Source organism: Symphalangus syndactylus, chromosome 8, assembly GCF_028878055.3.
Source record: "Symphalangus syndactylus isolate Jambi chromosome 8, NHGRI_mSymSyn1-v2.1_pri, whole genome shotgun sequence".
Classification (NCBI taxonomy): Eukaryota; Metazoa; Chordata; class Mammalia; order Primates; family Hylobatidae; genus Symphalangus; species Symphalangus syndactylus.
This window is the reverse complement of record NC_072430.2, coordinates 90052761-90077578: the sequence shown is the minus strand read 5'-3', so window position 1 is coordinate 90077578 and position 24818 is coordinate 90052761. Positions and strand designations below refer to the sequence as shown.

The 24818-nt window shown below is 34.7% G+C and overlaps 1 long non-coding RNA gene across 1 annotated transcript in view; it reads left to right on the top strand.

Annotated features, from left to right (window-relative positions):
• LOC129488145 (uncharacterized) overlaps positions 1-24818 on the top strand; it is a 521486-nt gene that overhangs the window by 50873 nt on the left and 445795 nt on the right. Inside the window, exon 4 of the long non-coding RNA XR_010122386.1 lies at positions 14576-14690. This is a non-coding gene — a long non-coding RNA (uncharacterized lncRNA). The remainder of the gene's footprint in view (positions 1-14575; positions 14691-24818) is intronic.

Sequence of the window (24818 nt, the reverse complement as noted above, 5' to 3'; positions counted from 1 at the left end):
AATATTATCCAACAATTATATCTTTTCTGTAGACAGGAGAGCAAATGGGCTGAGGTCCCCTATGTCTCACAGGGCTTTCTTTGCCCTGCGAGACAACCTAGACCTTTACAAGCTTTGTACAGTTGACCCAGTTCTTTTAGCAGCCATGTCAGGCAAGTCCATAGGGAGTGATGACCCAAAGCTAAAGCAGATTCCAGGGAAACAATCTGAGATAGCTATTTAATGTCCCAACCCTTCCAGTCCCCCTTATCTGGAACCCCCTCCAACCATACCATCAGCTACTCCAGCTCCACCACCTTCAAAACTAACCACTTCCCCTGCTTCACTCTTACCCCTGCAGGAAATGCCTGATGGAAACAGAGCCATTAGGGTTCACATTACCTTCCCATTACAGGAGCTTAGGCAAATAAAGGTAGACTTATGCCAATTTTCTGACGACCCTGATAAGTTTATAGAAACTTTCTAAAATTTAACTCAGGTGTTTGAACTTACATGGAGGAATGTTATGCTGCTCCTAAGCCAGACCCTCACTGCAGCCAAAAATCAGGCATCTCGGCTGGTAGCAGAGAAATAACAAAGATGAGCAATGTGTCTCCTATAGTAGAATAAAAAAGAAGAAAGGAGATGGGAAAGAAGTTGAATGGAAAAGGAAACACTTTTTAATGTGCATATTAGAGGGCCTATGAAGAACTAGGGCCAAACTTCTTAATTACTATAAACTGTCTATGATGGACCAAAAGTCAGATGAGAATCCCATAACTTTTATGAAAAGGCTGAGAGAGGCACTAACAAAACACACTTCTTCATCCCTTCATTCACTCAAGGGACACCTCATCCTAAAGGACAAGTTTATTACACAGGCAGCTCCTGATATTAGAAGGAAACTGCAGAAGCAAGCTATAGGGCCAGATAGCACCTTACAGAATCTCCTGAAAATAGCCACTTCAATCTTTTATAATAGGGACCAGGAAGTGGGCCAAGAGAAAGAGAGGAAACACAAGAGAAGGACAGAGGCTTTAGTAGCTGCATTGCAAGCTTGAAAAGTTCAGGGTCCCTGAGGTGTGTCTTCTAGCTGCTAACAATGTGGTAATTCAAGGCACTTTAAGAAGGAGTGCCCAAGCAGCAAGAGGAAGCCACCTTGACCCTGTCTAACCTGTGGCAGAGGCCACTGGAGATGAGACTGCCCCTGGAGACAGAGGTCACTGGGTTAAGAACCAGTCTCACAGATGGTCCAACAAAACTGATGGGTCCCAAGGTTCAAACATTTGGCTCCAGTGGCTCAAACTGCCATTACAGTACAGGAGCCCTGGGTGATTCCGGAAATTGAAGAAAGGTAGATAGGCATTTTTCTGGAGACTAGAGAAAGTCTCTCCTCTCTAATTAAGGCTTTTCCTCTTCCCATAGCACGACTCTAAGGGGCATCTCAGGAAGAACTCTAATCTGATATTTTTCTCAACCCCTTAGTTGCATTGGGGAACCTATATTTCATTCCTGAAAGTCCCACCCCTACCTCACCAAATACTTTTTGTTCCTCTTGAGATTCTACTCCAGATAACAGAACTTCTTTTTGATGTGTATTTGCAAGAAGATTTTTTTTTTTTTTTCTGTACCTAAAAGCCAGGTACATCCAACATGGCAATTCCTCTCTCCCTTCTCTTTGGCATCACATGTGCAGATGTCATGGTGCAAGCCAGGAAAAAAAACCCATCTGCATAATAAAAGATTAAGGTGGCATGGCCAGTTTCTTTGTGGGCTATGTAAGTGGCACACTTGGTCAAACCAATCCTGTGGGCCCTTTGTAAATCAGACACTGCCTTACACTGTCTTCTGAAACACCTTTACATAACCAACCATTTCCTGCCACGCACAGGGAAATCCATTCGGAGCCTTCCTCCCTCTGCATGGGGGAGCTGCTCTCTTCTTTTCTACCTATTAAACTTTCCTCTCCTTAACCCACCCACGTGTATCTGTGTCCTTAATCTTCTTGGTGCAAGATGATGAACTTCGGGTATTTCCCCAGACAACAAAGCCACTTCAATAGGTGGAAGGAACTCATTTGCAGGTAAGAATTTGGATGTGGGACTTAGGACTTCTGAGTTAATGCTGGAATGATTTAAGACTTTGTGGGGACTATTAAGAAGCGATGATTGTATTTTACAATATGAGAAGGTCATGAGAACTGGGAGGGGTGGGGCAGAATGAACTACTTTGGATATTTGTCCCTGCACAAATCTAATGTTGAATTGTAATTCTCAGTGTTGGAGGTGGGGCCTGGTGGGAGATAACTGGATCATGGGGGTGGATTTCTCATGAATAGTTCAACACCATCCCCTTGGTGCTTTCGTAGCAATAGTGCGTGAGTTCTCGTTTGATCTGGTTGTTTAAAGCTGTGTGGCACCTTTCCCACCACTGTCTTTTGCTCCTGCTTTCACCATGTGATGTGCTTGCTCCCCCTTGCCTTCCACTACAATTGTAAGCTTCCTGAAGCCTTCCCAGAAGCTGATGTCAGAGCTCTACTTCCTGTACAGCCCGTAGAACTGGAAGTCAACTAAACCTGTGTTCATTATAAATTACCCAGTCTCTGGTATTTCTTTGGAGCAATGTAAGAATAGTTTAATACACATGGTGTGTCTTTTTCCATCTTTTTACTTCCAAGCTAACTATATAATTATATTTGAAGTAGTTTCCTTTAGACAACGTATTGTTGGGTTATATTTATTTTGGTTGATTGGCTGGTTTTTGTTCAGTCTTCCAATCTGTAATTTAATTGTATTTGTAGCATTGATACTTAATGTAATTATTGTCAGGGCTTAAGTCTGTAACTTTATTTTTTGTTTTCTCACTGTTGTTCGCTCTCACTGTTGTTTGTTCCTGTGTTTTATTTTTTCTTGCCTTCCTGTGGGTTATGTGAACATTTTGTAGAGTTTTATTTTGATTGATCAATAGTGTTTTTGAGCATATCTTTATGTATAGTATCTTTAGTGGTTGCTCTAGGTATAACATTATATACATATATAACTAATCAAAATCTACTGGTGTTGACATTTTACCTGTTAAAGTGAAGTATAGAAACTTTACTGTCCATTACACTCCTTCTAAACATATAATATAGTTATCTGAAATATTCCTCTACATATATTGAGAGCCATCTTAGACAGTGTTACATATTTTGCTTCAACCATCAAACATAAAAACTATTGTATTTTCCATAATTTTGCTTCTGCCATTTTTTTCTTTTCTGTTGTTTTATTTCTCCTAGTATCGTCCAATTTCTGTTTTATTAACGCTCTTTATTCTTTTAGGGTAGATCTACTGGCATCAAATTATCTTGGTTTTCATTCATCTTAAAATGTTTTTATTTCCCTTTCATTTCTGAATGATATTTTTTCTGTCTATAAAATTCTAGGTTGGTAGTTTTTTTTTTTTCAGTACTTGAATTAGGCTTTGTCATTTCCTCTCAACCTCCTTTGATTTCTCATGAGAAATGCACTGTCATTGGAATCGTTTTTCCCTTAAAGGTAATGCATCCATTTCTCTGTATGCTTTCTAAAATATTCTTTGTTTTTAAATTTCAGATCATTAACTATGATGTGTTTTGTCATAGATTTCTTTCAGTTTATCCTATTTAAGATTTGATCAGATTCTTGAAATTGTGAGTTTCTCTCTCTCTCTGTCTTTCCCTGTTTGTGTGTGCGTGTGTTTGTTGTCAGATTTGGAAAATATTCTGCCATTATTTCTTCAAACATTTTCAACCTCAATCTTTTTTCTTTCCTTTTAGATATTGATTACCCCAATGCTTAATCTTTTGTAGTATTATAGTACCACATATTCCTGAGGCTTTGTTCTTTTTTCCCAGTTTACTTTTTCTCTGTTGTTCATAATAGGCAATTTCTATGTTCAGTCTCCAAGTTCACTGTTTCATTCTCTGTCCTCTCCATTCTGCTATTGAACCACTTATATTTTATTTTGGTTATAACATTTTTAGTTTGAAAATTTCCGTTTCATTCTTTTGTATATTTTCTGGATTTCTTTTGCTGTGGCTTTCTATTTTTTATTTGTTTTAATTTATTGATTAAGGCATTTTTATGATGATTGCTATAAAATCCTTACCACATATTTCTAACATTTGGGTCATCTTAATATTCATGTTTTTTATTGTATTTTCCCAATTGACTTTAGATTTTTTGGTTTTTAGCATAGTCAATAATATTTTTATTAAATCCTGGACTGGTTAAGCATTATAAAACTCTAGTAGAACTTATTTGAAACTATTTTATACCAGTACCATGCTATTTCAGTGACTATGGCCTTGTAGTATAATTTGAAGTCAGGTAATGTGATGCCTCAAGATTTGTTCTTTTTGCTTAGTCTTTCTTTGACTATGCAGGCTCTTTTTTGGTTGCATGAATTTTAGGATTGTTTTTTCTAGTTATGTGAAGAATGATGGTGGTATTTTGATGGGAATTGCATTGAATGTGTAGATTGCTTTTGCAGTATGGTCATTTTCACAATATTAATTCTACCCATCCATGAGCATGGGATGAGTTTCCATTTGTTTGTGTCACCTGTGATTTATTTCAGCAGTGTTTCGTCATTTTTGTTGCAGTGGTCTTTCACCTCCTTAATTTTGTATCTTGAAAATTTGCTGAATTCATTTACCAGTTCTAGGAGCTTTCTGGATGCGTTTTTAGGGTGTTCTAGGTACATGATCATATCATCAGCAAACATCGACAGTTTGACTTCCCCTTTACTGATTTGAATGCCCTTTATTCTTTCTGATAAGAAAGAATCTTGTCTGATTGCTTTGGCTAGGACTTTCAGTGCTATGTTGAATAGAAGTGGTGAAAGTGGGCATCCCTATCTTGTTCCAGTTCTCAGGGGGAATGCTTTCAACTTTTCCTTGTTCAGTAAAATGTTGGCTGGGGGTTTGTCATCGATGGCTTTTATTACTTTAAGGTATGTCCCTTATATGCTGATTCTGCCAAGGGTTTTAATCATAAAGGGATGCTAGACTTTGTCAAATGCTCTTTCTGCATCTATTGAGATGATTACGGGATTTTTTAAATTTTAATTCTGTTTATGTGGTGTATGACATTTTTTGACTTGTATGTATTAAACCATTCCTGCCTCCCTTGTATAAAACCCATCTGATTATGGTAGATTATCCTTCTGATATGCTGTTGGATTCTTTTGGCAAGTATTTTGTTGAGGATTTTTGCATCTATGTTAATCAGTGATATTGGTCTGTACATTTCATTTTTTGTTATGTCCTCGTTTTGGTATTAGGGCGATACTAGCTTTGCAGAATGATTTAGGGAGGATTCTATCTTTCCTTATCTTTTGGAATATTATCAATAGTAATGGTACCAATTCTTCTTTGAATGTCTGATAGAATTCAGCTGTGAATCCGTCAGGTCCTGAACTTTTCTTTGTTGGCATTTTTTTTTTATTATTACCATTTCAATCTCACTGCTTGTTATTGGCCTGTTTAGAGTTTCTACATCTTCCTGGTCACCAAAACAGCATGATACTCATATAAAAATAGGCACATAGACCAATGAAACAGAATAGAGAAACCTAGAAATAATGCCAAATACTTAGGGTCAACTGATCTTCAACAAAGCAAACAAAAACATAAAGTGGGTAAAGGACACCTTACTCAACAAATGGTGCTGGAGTAATTGGCAAGCCACATGTAGAAGAATTAAACTGGATCTTCATCTGCCACCTTATACAAAAATCAACTCAAGATGGATCAAATACTTAAATCTAAGACCTGAAACCATGAAAATTTTAGAAGATAACACCAGAAAAGCCCTTCTAGATATTGGCTTAAGGAGAGACTCCATGACCAAGAACCCAAAAGCAAATGTAACAAAAACAAAGATAAATAGATGAGACTTAATTAAACTAAAAAACTTCTACACAGAAAAATAAATAATAAGCAGAGTTAACAGACAACACACAGAGTGGGAGAAAATCTTCACAATCTGTACATCCAACAAAGGACTAACATCCAGAATCTACGAAGAACTCAAATCATCAGGAAAAAATTAAACAATTCCACCAAAAAGTGGGCTAAAGACATGAATAGACAATTCTCAAAGGAAGATATACAAATGGGCAACAAGTATATGGAAAAATGCTCAACATCACTAATTATCAGGGAAATGCAAATCAAAACCACAATGAGATCCCACCCTACTCCTGCAAGAATGGCCATGATAAAAAAAATAAAAAATAATAGATATTGGCATGAATGTGGTAAAAAGGGAACAGTTTTATGCTGTCGGTGGGAATGTAAACTAGTACAACCACTGTGGAAAACAGTGTGGAGATTCCTTAGAGAATTAAAAGTAGATCTACCATTTGATCCAGCAATCCCACTACTAGGTGTCTACTCAGAAGAAAAGAAGTCATTATATGAAAAGGATACTTGCATATGCATGTTTATAGCAGCACAATTCACAATTGCAAAATTATAGAACCAGCCCAAATGCCCATCAATTAATCAATGAGTGGATAACAAAATGTGATATATATATATATCATATATCTATCTCTCTATATATCCATATATATCCTTATATATATTCATATATATCCCTATATATATTCGTATATATAGATCCATATACATATATATGTTTATGTATATGGCTGAGTGGTATCCCTATATATATACACACACATATGTATATGTATATATAATATATGTATATATATGTGTATATATATAGGGATACATATGTATGTATATGTGTGTATATATATATATATATATATATATATATATGGGGATACCACTCAGCCATAAAAAGGAATGAAATAATGGCATTTGCAGCAACCTGGATGGAACTGGAGACTATTACTATAAGTGAAGTAACTCAGTAATGAAAAACCAAACATCATATGTTCTCACTCATAAGTGGGAGCTACTCAACGAGGACACAAAAACATAAGAATGATACACTGGGCTTTGGGGACTTGGGGGAAATTATAGGAGGAGATGAGGGATAAAAGACTACACATTGAGTACAGTGTACATCTGCTCCCTAAAAACCTATTGAAATAAAAATTAATTTTAAAAAATCTTATTTTATGAGATATCTTCTGAGATCACTCTGGTAAGTGAATGAGGATAATACCTTGTTACTGTCTACGAGAATAAGAAAATCCTAACTCTCCATAGTTTTTCTTTGATACCACACTAGACGGCCAGGGTAAGGGATATGTCTTATTACAGTTAGGCAAGAATTGAAGTCTAGACTCTTCCCTCAACATGTGCTGGTAGGGATGAAAATGAGGCCATAATTTTCATAATTTCTGCACTGTTTAGCTGGAATACAGTGATTATCTAAAAGTTTTCTATCTTGCTAAATTGTTCCATTCCAGGTTCTCTAACTAGAGAGAGTATGCTTTTCTTGGGGACATTTTTGTCTGTTTCTGTTGACATTTCATTTTTTTTTTCTGGTTTCTTCAGTACCCAGTCTAGAGTATATGAGGCAAAAAGAAACCCCAGTAAAATTCCCTCCATGTCATTGCTTGTGCCCCAATTTACCTGTATAGTCTGTCTTCTCTCTATTTTTCCAAATATTCTTACATTTATATTATATATATTCTTATATTTATGTTATATATAATGCCCAGGGGGGTTTGTTGTACTTAATGAAAGGAACAGAAAAAAATACCTCTGCTCTATCTTCCCAGAAGTGCAAGTCCTGCCATTTGCTTTTTAAAAATAATTTTTACATATAAAATACATTTATATACATCCATATAAAGTCATAACAAATTTCCTTTTGTTATAACTCTATATTTATATAGATATAATGTTATAGATATACTATAATAATATATAAATATAAATATATGAAAAACTTTATATTTTTATAGGTTATCACTGAAAGAGTACACATGAAACTTATAGCAGAAATTATTGCTGAAGAAATGTGTTACAAAATACTGTGTACTATTTAAAGCATTTTTCACGCTTTAAATTTAGCCTTTCAGTTAGAACCTCCTTCTTCCAGTAATCCACCAAAGTGATGAACACAAAGGGAAAGAGGAGGAGAAGCACCCAATATATGTTCTCTAGGCATTTTAGGAAATACGGAGGTGCTCCTTTGGCCATATACGTGTGAACCTGTAAGAATGTTGATACTGCAGACATCAAAGGAATGCATACTGTTCAAAAAGGAATGCCCCACAAATGTTACCAGGGAAAAATTGGAATATTCTACAATGTACCCAGCATGCTGTTGGCATTGTTATAAATAAACAAGTTAAGAACAAGATTCTTGCCAAGATAATTAATGTGCATATTGAGCATATTAAGCACTCTAACAGCCGAGATAACTTTTTGAAATGCAGGAAGGAAAATGATCAGAAAAAGAAGGAAGCAAAAGAGAAAGGTATGTGAGTTCAACTGAAGTGCCAGCCTGCTCCACCCAAAGAAGTATACTTTCTGAGACCCAGTGCAAAGCCTGAGCTGCTGGAACCTATTTCCTATGAATTCATGGCATAATAGGTGTAAAAAAATAGAAGACCTCTTGACTATAAACAAACAAACTGAAAAATATATATGTCTAGACAAAACACTTTAAAAGCCCTTTACAAGGGAATATCCAAGTGGGCAATAAACATAAGAAAAGGTGATCAACTTTATTATTTATCAGGTAAGTGCAAATTCAAATCACATTACAATTCTGCTGCATATTCACAATTGCTAAAATGAGAAAAGGAAAAAAGGTAGACATATGGAGCAACTAAAAATCCACACACTGCTGGTTGTACAGTAATTTATTCTATAATTTGGCAGTGTTTACTAGAGGAGAGCATGTCCATAACCAGCCATTTAACTTCTACATATTCCTAACAGAAATGCACATACATGTTCAAATGACATGCACAAGAATATAAGTAAGAGTCTTAGTCATAATGGTAGAATATTGGCAACTACCATAGGTAAAAATATAGGAATAAATTTTCAACTGTTTATCAATTAGAATACTGTAGAACAATGAAAGTGAATGAACTACAACTACAAACAACATTATGAATGTATCTCACAGCATATGGTTGAATCAATAAAATCCAATCTTTATTTGTATGGTTCTCAGGATAAAATGTTTTTGAAAATCTAATATAATATATGGCATTAAAAAGAGAATAGTGGTTACCCTTCAGGTGCAATGAATAAAAGTGTGCATTAAGGGACTTCTGGAGTGCTGTCAATGTTCTGCTTTTTGATCTAGGTGCTGTTTGCATGGGGGAATTTAAACTGTAAAAAGTCATCAAACCATACACATATGATTTCTCAACTTTTCTATATATTACACCTCAAAAAATTCAAAAAGGAATGAAAATTTGCTTATAATTAAACTATGGAAATGTAAATGCAGTGAACTTATTGGAACACCTCTTTTTTATACATACTCATAAACAAAAATAATTTTCTGTGTTTTTAATTATCATTTTGCAAAAAATCAAGTGATGATTACTTTCTCTTCTTTGTTTTCCAGATTCTTAAGCATTTCAATTAAACATCATTGGGCAGGGGGTATATGGGCAAGGAGTATGTGAGGATACGTTTGGCACAAAGAAAATCTTAATAAATTATAAATATTCAATGTTTTAATTTAGACCACGTTTTACAACCATAATGCAATTAAGTTAGAAATTAAAAGTTCCAATGGGTCAAATGTAAGAGTACACAAAAATTTATAAAACTTATTCAAAACAAATAAAATAAACATTAAATTACTAACATTTAAGAAAATTAAATCAATGAAAAAAATATGTACAAGAAAAAGAAGATCAATAATGTCTCAGACCTAAAAATCTAGAAATCAGCCTTTGGCTCCCCCTTTCTGTCACACCTATGTACCTAATCTAGCAACAATTTTGCTGGACCAGGGTTTCTCAAGCGCAACATCATTGAAATTTTGGGCTGGATAATTCTTTGTATTAGGAGTTGTCTTGTGTTTTGTAGGATGGCTAACATCATTCCTGGCAGCTACCATCTAGATGCCAGTTGTACCACCTCCATCGCCAGTTGTGACAATCAAAAAGGTCTCTATATATTGCCAGATATTCTCTAGGCACAAAATAAACCAATTTGAAATGACTGCATTAGACCCTACCTTTTTATTTTGAATCCTTCCATTTCTTTTCCATTCCACTTCTAGCTCCCTGTTCAAAGTCAGTTATCTTCTCTTGTATGGACTATTGAAGTAATTTCTCTTTGTTTTCAGTCATGGCTCTTTATGATTCATTCTTCACACAGCAGCCATATAAATATATTTTGTCACTTTTCAATGGCTTCACTGGGGACTTAAAATAAATGTTAAACTTTTCACCTATGGCTACGAGGCCTGAATTACTTGGCATCTCTTCATCTTTCTGGACTTATGTTCTGCCTTTCTTACCCAATCTCATGACATTTTTGACATCTGGAATTTCTTCACTTTTTCTATGTTAACTTAGGTCATTTTCATCTTTGGCTCTTTTGCCTGGTCTCTGCCTGGAATGCTCTTCTGGAATGTTGCATCACTCACCTTTCAGTTCAAAATTAAACAGTGTCTTCTCAAATAGTCTTTCTCTGATCACAAGCTCTAAATCAGTCACATTTTAAATTTCTTCAAACTCGAAGCATTTTAATTATCTGCATAGTAGTTATTATCAGATATTTTCTTTATTATTATTTGCTATCCTTCAAATAAAAAAAAAACAGGTCAGACTCATGAAGATCAAGAGATCTGACCAATAAGAAAGGTTACTAGAAATTCAATGGATGCAGGCAATCGCTTGATCAAGGAAGAGCATGTCTAAAACAGTCTAAAACCATCAGCGTATCTCCTGTGTCTTCTTTCACTGGGGACATTGGATTGAGATTTAACACATGAGGTTTAAAGCAATGCATGTGAAGCATCATTTATACAAAAGTAACTGTATTAGTCATAAAACATATCAATTTTATACCCAATAATTACATGAGATATAATATTTTCCAGCATACTTTGCTCCATAATTCCATCAATTCCAAATTTATATTTTATAAGCAACTACAGCAGGTCCTGAGAAAAGCATCCCACAGATAAAGACTCTATTTCCTTCTGGTAAATACCATCAGAGGGTCTGATAACATGCTGTCAAGATGACTTGACCTGAACATTTTTCTTTTTCTGACTGCATGTATGTCCTCATGGGAATGGTGATAAGCTGTAGGCCAGCTACTAACCATTTTCTTCCTACTCCAAATACACTCCCCATCTCCCAACACAAACCCACTTTTTCAGAGCAAGTACTTTCAAAGACGTCACTTCTGTATCTCCAGTACCTAAAACTACCCCTAGCACTTAGTAGCTTATGAAGTTTATAAATAAATAAACAAATTAAAAAGTTATAAGAAAATCTAATGCTCATTGATGATGCAAGATAAAATTTCATTTAATTATAATGTAATACTAGAATTATTCAGAAATAAAATAGCAATAAAGAGATCTTAACATGCCTCTATCAAAATTAAAAACACAAATTATTGTTATATAAGAATAAAATATGATTAGTAAGACTGTTCTAGCATAAACATGCTCTCTCACATATAGAAACAGACACGTGTGTCAAACCACTTGTGTGCTGGAGCCAGCTCATAGCTTGTAAGAGCCAACTGTTACATTAATTTTGTGTCAGTTGTTAAATACAGTTGTTACTATGAAAATTATATAAGCATAAAATTAAATAATTTAAAAAATAAAAGTAATAAAAATGGAAAAGCCACTTTCTAATTAGTTTACTACATTGTACTATTATCTATGCCTTCAAGTTTATGTTTATTGTATCTTTGGGGTGGAATTACTAGATAATTGTGTATTACTGCTCATCTCTTTCTAACTCCACATTTAATTACATTACTTTGGGAATGTGAGATTGGCCACAGTAAGAGTATTTATGCCATAAATATTTAAAAAATGCTACAAATCAGGCTTTTTCATTTTGTGATGAGAGCCAGTTGTTAAACATTTACCAGCACATCATTATCCCAAACTGTATAATAATATAAAGAGGAAAAAATAGAGCAGGTGAACAGAAAAATGGACCAAAAAATAAAAAGGTAGAAAAAAAAGAACTATAAAAGGTTAATGAAATAGAGATTGATAAACTATCTAATGTCAATTAACTTTTTTCTTAATAACAGAAACTGCTTTGTTTGGGACAATGATGCACCAGCTGGATATGATTCTCAGGTTCCCTTGAAAGTAGGGATGGCCTTATGATAGTTCTTGTCCATCAGGCATAAGCAGAAATGTTGGCCATTTGGGGAAAGCTTCACTTTTATCAGATAGGTTCTATATATATATATGTGTGTGTGTGTGTGTGTGTATACACATATATATGTGTATATATTATTTTGCCAAAAAAAGAGGCATTTTTTTCTTTCTCTTTATTTTCCAGATCTTTATGTATTTCAGTTGATATCACTTCATCTATTCATCTATTTTTTTCTTTTCTTTTAAAGACAGGGTCTCATTACATCACTCAGACTGGAGTACAGTGGTGTCATCATATATATGTGTATATATATGATGGCCTTATGATAGTTCTTGTCCATCAGGCATAAGCAGAAATGTTGGCCATTTGGGGAAAGCTTCACTTTTATCAGATAGGTTCTATATATAGATATGTGTGTGTGTGTGTGTGTGTGTGTGTGTATGCATATATATATGTGAGTGTGTGTGTAGATATATATATAGAACCTATCTGTATTTTATATATATATATAAAACCTATCATTATATATACATATATATGTAAAATATCATTCTACCTGAAGGGGAAACTTGATGCATAAAGCTATCTATCTCCTGATTTTTATGGAAAATAAATCAACCTCTAAATTCCTCACTTGTTTATTTCACTGTGCTGTGAGTTCTCTGTTATATGACATCACATTCAAATATCAAATACACACATATTAAGAAATAGATGGGCGGGGTGTGGTTACTCTCAGAGGCAGAGGAGGAAGAATTGCTTGAGTCCAGGAGTGCGAGAGCAGCCTGGGCAACACAGAAAGACCCTGTCTCTACAAAAAAAAATTAAAAATTAGCTGGGCATGGTGGTGCACACCTATAATTTCAGCTAATCTGGAGGCTGAGATGAGAGGACCCTTTGATCCCAGGAGTTTCAGGCTGCAGTGAGCTATGATCACACCACTGTACTCCAGTCTGAGTGACGTAATGAGACCCTGTCTTTAAAAGAAAAGAAAAAAATAGATGAATAGATGAAGTGATATCAACTGAAATACATAAAGATCTGGAAAATAAAGAGAAAGAAAAAAATGCCTCTTTTTTTGGCAAAATAATAAAAACTCCAGAAAATATTCACTGTTTAGTATGTGTAAAAAAGAAGTATTCCAATAGCTTTCATGTTGTTTTAGGGAATATAAATCATCCAAAACTACTTAAAAATAGTAAGATGAAAAAATTTAAAACCCATAATTTTGGCTGGGCTCAGTGGCTCATGTGTATAATCCTAGGACTTTGGGTGGCTGAGGTGGGAGGATCACATGAGTCCAGGAGTTTGAGATCAACCTGGGCAACTTGGGCAACCGAGTGACATCCTGTCTCTAATGAATAAATAAATAAATAAATAAATGAAACTTACAATTTCGCTTACAAGAGATAATCCTAGAGAAATATTTGCATAGGCATGTTTATCTATTATATATTTGTAGTGACAGAAATTACAATAGTAAGGGAAGGAAGAAAATTATACATATAAAATAATATTTTGTTATAAAATATGGAATAATAATAATAATACCAACAACTCAAAAGCAACTTAAGATATTTAACATTCATCTCTTAGGTAATGTGCTAAAGGCTTTATGTGTATTATTGCCTTGAATTTTTATTAGAATCATGTGACTCAGACAATATTATCTGCAGTTCATATATTAGAAAATTGGACTTTTGAGGGGTTTACATAATTCTGCTCCAAGTGACACAGCCAATATGTGGTAGAATTTGAATGCTGTGTTTATGATTAACAAGTCTATGCTATTGACTATTTTACAAAATTTTAGATAGATATAGAAATTGTGTGTGTATGTGTGTGTGTGTATATATATATATATATATAGTGGAAATATGTGTATACATATATATGGTGGAAAAGTCATTTTATACTTTTTATAGTATGACCAAATAATATAAACTAACAGAGACAGAGGACAGTCATGGATGCCTAGAAAAACATATATATTTAAAAAATTAGCTGTAGTTAATTTTTAATTAACTAACTATAACTATAATTAAAAATTAACTATGGTTATTCTTTGTAGGTGATTTTAATGGGGACTTTCACTTAGAGCAATATAGTGGTTGAAAATGTTAGAATTTGTACTCCTATTAATTTATATTTAGGAAAAACAATTAAAATCTTAAAATTCAGTGAAATGGCTTCATTAATATGGAGATTATGAAATAATAGACTTACAATACTTTAAGACTTTGCTATACTCAATCAGTCATATTCTCCCAGTGTTCACAGTATGGATGCTTTTGTGTAACAGATATACATTCATACTTTGAGGCGGCTGGCAAGATGGCGGAATAGGAACAGCTTTGGTCTGCAGCTCCCAGCAAGATCAACCCAGAAGGCGGGTGATTTCTGCATTTCCAACTGAGGTACCTACTTTGTTCTTGAAAGTTTGAAGCTTACATTGTCTAAAAAATTGGGATTCAAAGTGACAGCTGATCCTGACTCACATGTCAAAATAATTCAAGAGACTTCCTTAAGCCCTATCGTGCTTTAAAATCAACATGCCTGGGAATGTAAATTAGTATAGTCATTAGAGAAAACATATGGAGATTCCTCAAACAATTAAAAATAAAATTACTGTATGATCTAACAATCCCATTACTGGCTATATATTCAAAGGATATGAAATCAGTATATTAAATAGTTATCTGTACTCCCATGTTTATTGCAACATTATTAACAATAGCCAAGAAATGGAATCAACCTAAGTGTCCATCAACAGATAAATGAATAAAGAAAATGTGGTATACATATGCAATGAAATACTCTTCAGCCTTAAAAGAGGGGGAAATTCTGTCATTTGTGACAACACGAATAAATCTGGAGGACACTATGTTAAGTGAAATAAGTCATGCACAGAAAAATAAATATTGCATGATCTCACTTATATGTGCAATCTGAAAAAAATCAAATTCAGAAGCAGAGAGTAGGATGATGGCTACCAGGGGTTGGGGGTAATGGAGGGATTGGGGAAATATTGGTCAAAGGGTACCAAATTTTATCTAGACAGAAGGGATTAGTTCAAGAGCTCTGTTGTACAATGTGGTGACTATAGTCAATAACAACGCATTCTATACTTGAAAACTGCTAAGAGATTTTAAGTGTTCTCACTACAAATATGATATGTAAGGTTGAAAAAAAAGATCACCATGGCAAAGACCATTTTTATTTTTGTTCAGTAAATACTTCATTTATTTCTATTTGTTGGTTCTCATCTTCCCCATATAATTGAAGTATTATGCTTATTGGTGGAAATTAGAGAAAATATATTTTAAAATTTTAAAGAATATAATTTTTTTTTTGAGACGTAGTCTCCCTCTGTCCCCAGGCTGGAGTGCAGTGACGCGATCTCAGCTCACTGCAAGCTCCGCCTCCTGGGTTCATGCCATTCTCCTGCCTCAGCCTCCCGAGTAGCTGGGACTATCATTTTTAAAAACTATGATCTTCTTACTCAAAAGTAAAAATTATAGTATGCTACATTTTCTATTTCTAGAATATTTTAAATCTGGTTGCCATTGTATTGCACCCTGATTTTTTGTCAATTAAAATTATTTTGACATGCCATTAGTAATTTTTAATAAACTTAATTTTGGCATGTGCACAAATATTCTATTAAAGTAGTATAATATAACTGGAGTAATTTCTGTTATCTCAATTATTCACCTTTTAAATAAGGCAAAAGTAATTTTTGTTTGTGTTTTTTTTTAGTGTGCATTTCTGATCATTTTCCTAGGCAAGTTTTGTTCCTCCAGACTTATTGAGGTATAACTGACAAACAAAAATTGTATATGTTTCAGGTGTACAACAGGATAATTTAGATGGATGTGTACACAATCAAGCTAATTAACATATTCATCACCTGACATAGTTACCTTTTGTGTGCATGTGTGTAGTGAAACACTTAAGATCTACTTTATTAGAAAATTTCAAGTATACAATACAATATTATTAACTATAGTCACCATGCTGTAATGCTTTAAAATACTCTTTATTTTATTTCTCTAGCTACTATATAATTTTTTTAAAATTTCTTTTTTAGAAAGTTCATTTTTAGTATATAAAAACACTACTTATATGTTGTTTTGTATCCTGCAACTTTACTGAACTTTTTTATTAGTTCTAACAGTTTTTTGTGGAGTCTTTAGGGCTTTTTATATATAAAATCATATCATCTGCAAACAGCTACAATTGCACTACCTTCTTTCTAAATGGGATGCCTTATACTTCTTTCTATTGACTAATTGCTCTGGCTAGGACTTCTAGTACTATGTTAAATAGAAGTGATGAGATTGAGCATCTTTATTTTGTTGTTGATCTTAGACATAGCTTTTAGTTTTTCAACATTAAATTTGATGTTAGCTCTTGGCTTGGACAAGTGTTTATTTTTTTTAAGTTAAATTAGTTCTAAGATTATAGCTGCTTGAAACCTAAGAAACCAGCTATTTAACATAACGCTATTCAAAACCAGTAGTTACTTGAAAAAGGAAACACTTCGCTATTCTGACAGATTAAATTGTGCTTTATTGTTTTATGTTGAATAACTTGTATTTTGATGCTAAGAATCACATATTTTCTCTGACTTTTTAGTGTTCTATACCTTACAGCTGAATTCAAATCATAGTAGCTTTGTATTAAAGTAAATGATGTCTATAACAATTGCTTTGATTTCCATAACCATAATAATTATCATCATGATCCTCATCAGAATAATTATCAAAAGTTTGAGAACTCAAATCCTAAATGATAATATTCCATATTTTTAATGCTAAGCTAATGTGTCACATTCCCTACAGAATATTTTGTTAATAGATTTGCTCAGGATCAGTGTGAAATCTCCTTTTCTAAGAAAGTTACAGGTGGAAAAGTTGAAGAATGTATCCCTCTTCTCTAGCATACGTGATTGTTATTAAGCACTTTTGTTATAGCCTCTTTAATACTTCTATAATTCAGGGCTCTCCAGATAAACAAACTAAGGATGTGTGCATGTATACTTGTTTATTATAAGGAGTTGGCTCACAGGATTATGGAGACCGACAAGTCCTAAGATCTGCAGGGAGAGTCAGCAAGGTGGAGTCTCAGAATTGCTGATGGTGTGATTCTAGCCTAAAGACCTGCAGCCTCAAGACCCAGGAATTGCCAATGTTGCAGTTCAATTTTGAAGGCAGGAAAAAGCTGAAATATCAGTTTAAAGGCAGTCAGGCAGAAGAAATTCTCTGTTACTTAGAGATCAGCTTTTTCTCACTATTCAGGCCTTCAATTGATTGGATGAGGCCCACTTACCTTGGGGAGGGCAATGTACTTTACTCAGTATGCCAATTTAAATGTTAATGTTATCCAAAAACATACTCACAAAAATACCCAGAATAATGTTTGAACAAATATCTAGGTACTTCATGGCCAATCCAGTTTACTTATAAAATTACCCATTACAATATTCATATCTATTGAGTAATCACTCTATGAGAGGCAATTTTCTCAGGACTTTATGTATAGTAACCTATTGAATACTAATAACAAGCCTATGAATTCTTACTATTTTTTTCTCATGTATTTTCAAAGTAAAGATCAGGTAACTTGACCAAGAGCAAAAAGCTGAAAAAGGTAGTGTTAGGATTTCAATTCCAGTTTTCACAAAGTTTGCATTCTTTATTACAATCCAACACTGCTTCTCCAGATTGGGCAATTTTAGTTACAAAAGGGATTTGTCAAAACTGTAATATTTATTTCTGAATACTTCCCAGAGTGAAAAAATGTACTAACATTATGTTTGGACAATAGGTATAAATTGGGACAATAAGTTGGAGGTAGACTCACCACAAATAAATTTTTGGTAAAAGAGCTATTCCATAGCTGTATAAGATTGCATGCCTTCTACTACTCCTTGTAATAAGAGTAAGAATTTTAAAATAAACATCCTCACATTTGACTCAGTATGCAGAGGTGACATGGCTAACTGAAAAATATGAATTCAAGGCAGCCTGATTAGTTACAGAAGGACCCGTAGGGCCAAACTCATAAACATTCTCAAGGGCCACAACTAAAGCAGAGAGCTGGCACTTTGTAGAAAACATTAGAAGGAGACCCTGAATTGAAAATCAACTGATAAAGATTCAGTGGTTAAGATGTACTTGCAGCATTGAATATACAAAGGCTAAGAACTTAATAGTAAAGACTTTGAAACAATGAAGTTAAATTCTAGTATTTGGGGTATAAAGAAATAAAGGAATGTTGGATCCTCAAAATAGAATCTGTAATAGTGAAAGAGGTATGAAATCGAAACTAGCCCAGAAAATATACCCATCCCTTGAAAAGTCTCCTAGATTTGTAGTAGTCCCTTGGCATCTGTGGGGAATTCATTTCAGAACCTCGCACAGATATCCAAGTCCACGGATGCTCAAGTTCCTCATATAAAATATTTTAGTGTTTGCATATATCCTGTGCACATCCTCCTGTATACTTTAAACTATCTCTAGATTACTTATAATACCTAATCCAATGTAAATGCTATATAAATAGTTGTAATTTTTAGGGAATAATGACAAGGAAAAAAGTCTGTGTGTGGTCACTATAAACACAATTACATTTTTTTTGGTCTTTTTTTGCGACAGAGTCTAGCTCACTGCAACCTCCGCCTCTCAGTTTAAGGATTCTCCTGCCCCAGCCTCCCAAGTAGCTGGGACTACAGGCATGCGCCACCACACCTGGCTAATTTTTTGTATTTTTAGAAGAGATGGGGTTTCACCATGTTGGCCAGGATGATCTTGTTCTTAGACCTCATGATCTGCCCGCCTCAGCCTCCCAAAGTGCTGGGATTACAGGCGTGAGCCACCATGCCCGGCCTTTTTTTTTTTTTTTGAGACAGAGTCTTGTCCCGTTGCCCAGGCTGGAGTGCAATGGCATCATCTTTGCTCATTGCAACGTCTGCCTTCTGGTTCAAACGATTCTCCTGCCTCAGCCTTCTGAGTGTCTGGGATTACAGGCATGCTACCACGCCCAGCTAATTTTTTGTATCTTTAGTAGAGACGGGGTTTCACCATGTTGGCCAGGCTGGTCTCGAACTCCTGACCTTATGATCCGCCCACCATGGCCTCCCAAAGTTTTGGGACTACAGGTGTGAGCCACCGCATCCAGCCAAAAAATTTTTAATATATGGTTGTTTGAATCCATGGATATAGAACCCATGTATTTGGAAACTACTGAAGTTTTCAGTTGCTTTGTAAGAAAATTTGGGATACTGCCATCAGAAACACAGTCTATATCTCTTATAATTTTGTTTATTCATTTTAGAAGTACTATATTAATTATATATTGTTGCAAATTACTCCAATATTTAGCAACTTAAAACTGCAAACATTTATTATCTTAGAAATCCTGTAGATCATAAATTTGAGAGCAGCTTAGATGGCTGGTATTGGCTCAAGGTCTTGTAACTGTGTAGTCAAGCTGTGAGCTGGGCCCGAATTCTCCTCTAAAGGCTTGGCTAGGGCAGAATTTGCTTCCAAAGTCACTTGCAAGATTTTTGGCAGACATCAGTTTCGTGTGGGCTGTTGGACTGACAATGTCAACTCACTGTTGCTGTTGGCTCCATGGACCTTTCTGTAGGACACCTCACAACATGGTAGCTGGCTTCACCCAGAGCAAATGATCTAAGACAAATTGAGGAAGAGTGTGCCTCAGACATATGACCTAATCTCAGAAGTAATATTACTTCTGATGTATTTTTAAGAATGCTTTATTGAAATGATCTACAAAATTTGCAAATATTTAATGTATACATTTTGATGAGTTTGAACATATGTATATACCCCTGATATCATCCCCACAATCAAGGTACTAAACATACCCATTACTTCCAGAAATTTCTTTGTGTTCTGTTGTGTTTTCTTGTATGTGTCTCCGTGTGTGTGTGTGTATGTGTGTGTGTGTGATAAGAATACCTTAACACGAGACCTATCCCCTCAACATATTTTAAAGTGCACAATACTGTATTGTTAATTATAGTTACCATGCTGTACAACATATTTCTATACCTTATTTGTCTTGCATAACTGAAACTTTACATCCATTTAACAACAATTTCCCATTTCCTCCTCCCCCATCTGCTAACAACCAGTATTCTATTTTCTGCTTGTATGAATATGACTACTTTAGATACCTCATATACGTGGGATTATGCAGCATTTGCCCTTCTGTGACTGGCTTATTTAACTTAGCGTTATATCTTCTAGGTCCATTCATGTTGTCTCAAACAGTAGAATTTACTTTTTTAAGGCTGAATAATATTCCACTGTATGTTTACAACATTTTCTTTATTTATCTTTCAATGGATATTTGAATTGTTTCCATATCTTGGCTATTGTGAATGATGGTGCAATTAACAAGGGGGTGCAGATATCTCTCCAAGATTCTGATTTCAATTATTTCACATATATACAATCAGAAGTAGAATTTCATGATCATAAGGTAGTTCTATTTTCAATTTTTTTTGGAAAATATCTATACCATTTTCTATGTTATCTAAACCAGTTTACATTACACCTAATAGTGTCTAATGAATTACAATTTCTTTACATCTTCACTAACACTTATCATTTTCACTGGAAATGAGTCACTGAATTCAGCCCACACACAAGACAAGGGGATTATATACAAGCCTGGATACCAACAGGTAGAGATGATTTGGGTTCATCTCAGAGGCTGCCTTCTACAGGGTCCCCTGTAACTCCCAATGATTCACACCCCTCTTACATTTGAGATATACTGCCTCATTTCCAAGGCCACTTAAAGTCTCATTTTACTATAGCATCAGCACAAACTCCAAAATCTTATTCTTTAAATGAGGTCCAGGTGTTGATAAGGCTTCTCAGGTGTAATGTCTTAAGTACAACTATTTGAACACAGTTTATCTTGACCTGTGAAATTGAAGGTATAAACTATCTGTTTCCCTGCCACACACCTGCCATACAATGGTGGGATAGACACAGGATAACCACTGTAGACACTCCTATTAAAAACCCTAAAACTAGGAAGCTCAAGTGAGTCACTGGTCCATAGATTTCCTGAAATTCAAGTGGACTACTGTTGAGAGTTTCTTAAATAGTCTCAAGGCCTGGGAATAAATCTCCATGGCTCTGAATTCTACCTTTTAGGCTCTTTTAAGTCATGGTTACTTTTGCATGAAATGTGGCACATATTCACAGTTGAGCAGTCCTCTCAGCCTGCTTCGCATTTCCAATATTCATTGGAATTTGTTTCCATTCTAATTGTTAGAATCTCATTTCTTCCTAATCAATGTCCTAACTTTAATAAAAGAGAGCCTAACATGTTTAAGAGTTCATCGTGCTTGTGGTTAGCCACCCAAAAGATTAAACTTTGATTTTTAGAAATATTGGTCCTGTGGCTTCAGGAAGAGAGCTCTTTTTCTCCAGGTCATTCATAAAAGCTTTCGTGTCTCTTATGTAAGGCCTTGAGCTAGGAATTTAAAGTAACAAGCTTATCGTTGTCTTTCCTTAAGCATTCCAGTGCAGTTAGATTCAACTAAACAAACAACCATATAATTCTCCTTATTTTAACTGTAATATTCTGTGAGGGCAAACGCATCATCACCCAGAGCCTTGCCTTTATAGAAGCATCTTAGCATGAAAATTTGAGTAACTGTTTTGCCACTGCATGCCATGTACTGTCAGTGCTTTCTTTACCATTGGAAGCAAAGTCAATGTTTTTATATCAAATCATATTAGAGAGCTCATGTTCTATGGTTTGAATATGTCCTCTCCAAAATTAATGTGTTGCTAGTGAGATAGTATTGAGGTGGAACCTTTAAGAGGTAATTGAGCCATAAGAGCTTCTCCCTCACATATGTGATTAAAGCCTCTACTAAAGAAGCTTCACACAGTGTTCAGTCTCTTGCCCTTCCACTTTCCACATGAGGACACAGTGTCCCCCATCCAGAAAGTAAAGCCCTCACCAAATAACTGAACCTGTCAGTACCTTTATCTTGGACTTTTCAGGATCCAGAACTGTGAGAAAGCAATTCCTTTTCTTTATAAACTACCCAATTTATGATATTTTTTGTTACATTAGCACAAAGTGGACTAAGACATCATCTCATAAATCATAGAATCAATTTAGAGAACTCATCCTTAAGAGTCTTTTTCTGGAATCATTCTCAATGCTGAATTATGTGTCACTTAGGGTTCCATCAGAGAAGTGGAACCAATAGCAGATAATAGAGATTGCTACTTACACCATTATAATTCCCTAACCCAAAACTCCAAGGTCCACATGTCATTTTCCCCAAACAACATCATTTGTGGAAGAAACTTTATGTCCTTTTGTTAGGCTCAGGTAATCGATCCTGACTCTCCTCTCATGGTCAGCCAATTAATAACATTTAGCTTGTAATGTCCCTTGATCAGGGATACTCGGATTCAGCTGACAAATTTCCAGAATTTTGAAATTTAGGGAGAGAAAGTTGGGTCTCTACCACCAAAGAGACCTCTAGTTAAATAAATTGATCCATACTTTCCAGATCTCTGAATATTAAAAACAAGGTGTAGTGCAGTCATGCCACGTCGAAACCATTTTTTCTCTAAAAGTGTTTATTACTATATTTAATTTGTATAAACTAAAATGAGTTTCTCTAAAGTCTCAAAAAACCAAAGATATATTTCTACAAGGTGATCTCTTTCTGCCTATGTAGAGAAGTGGCTAGAAGCTCCTTCAAATTGAGAAAGACCAAAGGTCTTTATTGTGTTTGGTAAAGGAGAAGAAGAAATATTCCTGCTTCCCTGGTCTTAATATTATCAAAATCTCTCACAGTTTCTCAACAGCTTTTATGAAAACAAATTCAAAATATTGGACGAAGTGACTGACACACCAGATGTAAAGATATTAATGCAAGGACACAGGAAATATTAAAAAGCAAGAAAATATGACACATCCTAAGGGATACAATAATTCTCCAGCAATAGATCCCAATCAAAAAGAAATTAACACATTCTGGGAAAAATAGTTTAAATTATTGATTCTAAAGAAGTTCAGGGAGATTCAAGAGAATTTTGAAAAACAATTCAAATAAATTGAAAAAACAATTCAGGATATAATAATAAATTAACTAAAAAGATAGATATCATAAAAAGAACCAAACAAAAATTCAGGAACTAAAGAATTTATTGAATAAATGCAAATAAATACATTTAAAGGCTTCACCAATAGACTAGATCAAATAGAATTAAGAATCTCATAACTTGAAGACAGACAAATATAAAAGAATTTTAAAAATGAATAAAGCCTTCGTGATATATGGGACACCATAAAGCAACCAAATTTTTGTACTGTTGCAGTTCCAAAGAGCAAAAAGAAAAGGAAAAGGTTAGAAAACCTATTTAACAAATAATAGATGGAAACTTCCTAAGTTGAGCCAAATATTTAGACATCACAATAGAGAAGGCTCTGAGATCACCAAGCAGATATAATGCAAAAAGGTCTTCTCCTTGGCACATTATAGTCAAACTGTCTAAAGTCAAAGGCAAAGGGAGAATTTTAAAAACTGAAACTGTATAATGTCTATAAAGAAACTTGCATTAGACTAATGGAAAATTACTTAGCAGAAATCTTACAGGCCAGTAGAGAATGGAATAATATATTCAAAGTGCTGAAATAAAATAAAAACCTGCCAGCCCAGGTTTTTGAAGGCATCAAAATTAGCTTTCATAAATAAAGAAGAAATAAATTCTTTCCCAGACATGCAAAAGCTGAGAGAATTCGTCAACACTAGGTCAGTCCTGTGAGAAATACTCAAGAAACCCAGAACTGAAAGAACAGCAATATGATAATGAAACCACACAAAGGTATAAAACTCAATGGTAAAGCATACACACAAAGGAGAAAGAGAGGATTCAAATGGTACTACAGAGAAAACTACCAAAGCACAATGACGAACAATGGCAGAAAAAGGAACGAAGAATACATGAAACAACCAAAAAACAATTAACAATATGACAGGAACAAAACCTGTTATATCAATAATATCAGTAATAACTTTGAATGTAAATGGATTAAATTCTCCATTTAGAAGATAGAGACTGAATGAATTAAAAAACATGATTCAAGTATGTGCTGCATACAATAAATGCACTTTACCCATAAAGATACTTATAGATTGAAAGTAAAAGGATATAGGCCAGGCACAGTGGCTCACGCCTGTAATCCCAGCGCTTTGGGAGGATGAGGCAGGTGGATCAGGAGGTCAGGAGATCAAGACCATCCTGGCTAACACGGTGAAACCCCGTCTCTACTAAAAAAATGCAAAAAATTAGTCAGGCATGGTGGTGGGCGCCTGTAGTCCCAGCTACTTGGGAGGCTGAGGCAGGAGAATGGCATGAACCCAGGAGGCGGAAGTTGCAGTGAGCCGAGATCGCGTCACTGCACTACAACCTGGGTGACAAAGCGAGACTCCGTCTCAAAAAAAAAAAAAAAAAAGGAAGTAAAGG